This window comes from Schistocerca cancellata, chromosome 7 (assembly GCF_023864275.1).
Source record: "Schistocerca cancellata isolate TAMUIC-IGC-003103 chromosome 7, iqSchCanc2.1, whole genome shotgun sequence".
Taxonomy (NCBI): Eukaryota; Metazoa; Arthropoda; class Insecta; order Orthoptera; family Acrididae; genus Schistocerca; species Schistocerca cancellata.
In genome coordinates, this window is record NC_064632.1 from 470525251 (window position 1) to 470529559 (window position 4309).

The 4309-nt window shown below is 44.2% G+C and overlaps 2 non-coding genes across 2 annotated transcripts; one reads left to right on the forward strand and one right to left on the reverse strand.

Moving 5' to 3' along the window:
• Nucleotides 1-350: 350 nt before the first annotated feature.
• Trnat-ugu (transfer RNA threonine (anticodon UGU)) lies at nucleotides 351-425 on the reverse strand. Its single transcript has one exon. It is a non-coding gene; the product is annotated as a tRNA-Thr (tRNA).
• Nucleotides 426-1286: 861 nt separating this feature from the next.
• Nucleotides 1287-1361, forward strand: Trnat-ugu (transfer RNA threonine (anticodon UGU)). The gene has a single exon. It is a non-coding gene; the product is annotated as a tRNA-Thr (tRNA).
• Nucleotides 1362-4309: the final 2948 nt, after the last annotated feature.

Consider the following 4309-nt stretch of genomic DNA (forward strand, 5'->3'; position numbering starts at 1 on the left):
AATGGTGAATCACTGAATCACAGTAATAATGGACTTAAACGAGATGCAAAAAAAATATGACGTTAACAATACTGGCGTTTGAAAAGTTTGAATTTAAAAAAAAATTAAATAAACCATCAAGTAAAGGTAATTAAAACTGAGTTCTAGATAAATTTCTGCAAGCGTGCTCAAAAGCAAGATATTAGGCAGACCCCCAAAAGATAAATATTAACTAGTTAATAAACCGCAACAGTTCACCTTTGCGGCTCTCCCTAAGGCTTTGCACCAAATAAAATAAGATGATAATTAAATAGACACCCTAGCTGCAAGCAGGCGTTGATATACTTTATTGGGGACATGTTGAAAATGTGTGCCCCGACCGGGACTCGAACCCGGGATCTCCTGCTTACATGGCAAACGCTCTATCCATCTGAGCCACCGCGGGCACAGCGTCTGCCATGTAAGCAGGAGATCCCGGTTCGAGTCCCGGTCGGGGCACACATTTTCAACATGTCCCCAATAAAGTATATCAACGCCTGCTTGCAGCTAGGGTGTCTATTTAATTATCATTTCATTTCTAGCAAAAGCTGCATGGTCATTGACGGTAACTGTTCTTTCGGGAACAGATACTACCGTCATATATAGTTAAAAATATGGGGTCCCGGCCTTTGACCTTCTTGTGCGAACGCACACGCTATGCCCGAACTCGTACGGGACTTGGTAGATTAATCTGCCACGAGTAATGAGTATGATGGGCAAACATCTATTAGGCGCACTACGAATGTAGTGTTGTGGACATGTTGGGAATGTGGATCTCACGGGGAGCTTGCAAGGGATAAGTCCCTGCAGACGCACTATCCTCTGTGCCCGCGGTGGCTCAGATGGATAGAGCGTCTGCCATGTAAGCAGGAGATCCCGGATTCGAGTCCTGGTCGGGGCACACATTTTCAACATGTCCCCAATGAAGTACATCAACGCCTGCTTGCAGCCAGGGTGTCTATTTAATTATCATTTCATTTCTAGCAAAAGCTGCATGGTCATTGACGGTAACTGTTCTTTCGGGAACAGATACTACCGTCATATATAGTTAAAAATATGGGTTCCCGGCCTTTGACCTTCTTGTGCGAACGCACACGCTATGCCCGAACTCGTACGGGACTTGGTAGATTAATCTGCCACGAGTAATGAGTATGATGGGCAAACATCTATTAGGCGCACTACGAATGTAGTGTTGTGGACATGTTGGGAATATGGATCTCACGGGGAGCGTGCAAGGGATAAGTCCCTGCAGACGCACTATCCTCTGTGCCCGCGGTGGCTCAGATGGATAGAGCGTCTGCCATGTAAGCAGGAGATCCCGGGTTGGAGTCCCGGTCGGGGCACACATTTTCAGCATGTCCCCAATAAAGTATATCAACGCCTGCTTGCAGCTAGGGTGTCTATTTAATTATCATTTCATTTCTAGCAAAAGCTGCATGGTCATTGACGGTAACTGCTCTTTCGGGAACAGATACTACCGTCATATATAGTTAAATAAAATAAGATTCAGTATAAAGTTAGAATAACATTAAAGGGAAAGTTCCCTCTGCGAAGCCAGTTAATCAAATAAAGTCCTTTTGACCGATAGAAAAATTTCATTTACAGTGCAAGTTAGATTCCATAAGGTACTCAGCTTGGGCACAGACAGTCAGGACACGCGACTGCAGAAAAATAGCAAGCCGCTAGGAAATGCTCCGGATCTGTCCACATGGCAGCAAGCCACGCCCACGCGTCAAAAAGATGACAACTTAGTAGTTGCTGTCATAAATGTGTCACTCATTGAATTACACTAAAACTGAAAGTTACTCTTTAACCACGATTGCACTTATAGAACCTTTCGATTAAGGTCATACGCCCTAGGAAATAAATATCGCTAGAAACGTAAGTGTAAAAGTGAACTACTCACAGGGAGCTACAAAATCTGCCTGAAAGGAATATAAATACTAATTCACTAATGGCTTACCATTAGCTGGAGGTCATAACACACAAAACTTATAGAGCTGTATAGTAATAATAATGGAGAGCACACCAGATTCTGAAACACAGTGAAAACATATATTGAAACTCAGAAACACTATGTTCTCTCGTACAAAAAATTTAAAGACAAACGCAAAATTTCAAAAAAATAGATAATTCCTAGACCGCTGATAAAATTGTACATGGAAGTTCGGCACAACATTAACCATGGCAAATTTTTAGAGAGAAATCTGGCTAGTAGATTAAGACAACTCACTTCAAAAAACCACAGAGAGGAGACAAGGCAATAAATTTGTCCTAGAATAACATAGAGTCAAATAACAAAGGCGTGCATGACGACTGGGTGAACATAAACACCAACATCTGCTCAAAAAGCTTGCGGGGCGGGAAATCTGTGCACAGAGCTGAACGATGAGACACGCACGGCATAGATTACGCGAACCAAACATTTGCCTTCTGCCCAGTCCTGATGAGGAAGGTTGAACGACGACTCGTAGAAGACGTCATGCCGAGCCGTACCGCGTGTCCGTTGCTCCTAGCGCTGCCGCTCCACACACCTCGAAGACAACTGCCTGCGCCGGCCGATGTGGCCGAGCGGTTCTAGGCGCTACAGTCTGGAACCGCGAGACCGCTACGGTCGCAGGTTCGAATCCTGCCTCGGGCATGGATGTGTGTGATGTCCTTAGGTTAGTTACGTTTAAGTAGTTCTAAGTTCTAGGGGACTGATGACCTCAGAAGTTAAGTCCCGTAGTGCTCAGAGCCACAGCTGCCTGCACTGCGCTGTACAAGGCTTCTCCCGACTCCGTGGGGCAGCGATAACCACACAAGAGAATAATATGTGTCATCCGTTGAGACGCTAACTAGAGGCTATCGAAAGTGAGAAGGTGAAATGAGGCGCCACGGCTTAACAACACATGGAGTAATAAAAATAAAATGTCTTTCCCTGGCAAATTTTATCATGTAACATCTTGGAATGAGAGACCATTGATGGTGGCATGAAAGTGCTGAAAAATGATCGGACAGGTAAAAAATTTAGCGCTTTGAACTAGCATGCAGAACCAAACGTATAATTAGAAAGCAAGCTTAAATTTATTATGCTGTGGAAGCCGTCGTAATGATGGAATGGTAGTAGTTTGACGCTGGGATTGACAGAGCTATATAAGGACAGATGAGGGAGATTAAGGAACTTTGCAGGCTATATCATGGCTCTGGAACTGACCAGACGAAAATTCGAGCAGTTGGATGATAATTTTTCGGTATTGTTCAGACCACTGTTGGATCACTGGACCACGATACCGAGTTCAAGAATACGATTTTCGCCATAACTGAGCCACTGAACCGTAGCTCTGAATTTTATTTACGAGGATTTAAGTCAGTTTTTATCCGCAAATTAGTTATAAAATTCTATTGTAATCAAATAGGAAACTTACCAGAACATCATTTTTCGACATAGTCTCTTTGGGTTTCAACGCACTTGGTCCATAGTTGTACAAGTTTCCTGATGCCCTCATAAAAGAAGGTTCTCGGTTGAGCTGCGAGCCAGGAATGAACCGCTTCTTTCGCTGCTTCGTCCGAGGCCAATCGACGGCCTCTTAATGCCTGTTTGAGTGGACCAAACAAGTGATAGTCAGCAGAGGAAGGGAGATGATCGAGTACTTCAGATTTGAGTTTCTGGAGCGTTTCAGCAGTGTGGGCAGCAGTATGCGGACGGGCATTGTCGTGCAACAACACTACACCTTTTGACAGCAATCCTCGGGGTTTGCTTCGAATTGCAGGCTGTAATGTGGCAGTAAGCATCTCACTGTAACGTACACTGTTTATTGTTCTGCCCATTTCCCCATAATGTTCCAGTACTGGACCTTGTGAGTCCCAAAAAGCGTAAGCATCAGTTTTGCTGCGGATGGTTGTGTCTTGAACTTTTCCTTGGACGGCGAATTTGGATGTTTCCATTCCACACTCTGCCGTTTACTCCCCGGCTCGTATTGATGGATCCATGTTTCGACACCAGTAATGATCCTGTCTAAGAAGTTGTCCCCTTATTTATCATAATGACCCAAATGGTTTTTGCAGATGTTAAAGCGCTTTTGTTTATGCCACTGTGTGAGTTGTTTTGGGACCCATCTTGCAGAAACTTTATGAAACCCAAGTCTGTTGTGGATGATTTCATAGGCAGAACCGTGACTAATTTGCAGATGATGTGCCACTTCGTCAATAGTCTGTCTAAGAGAATCATTTCACGCAACGCTCAATGGTTTCTTCATTTGTGGCGGTAAACGGTCGCCCGGCTCCTTCATCGTGTGTAACACTTGTGCGA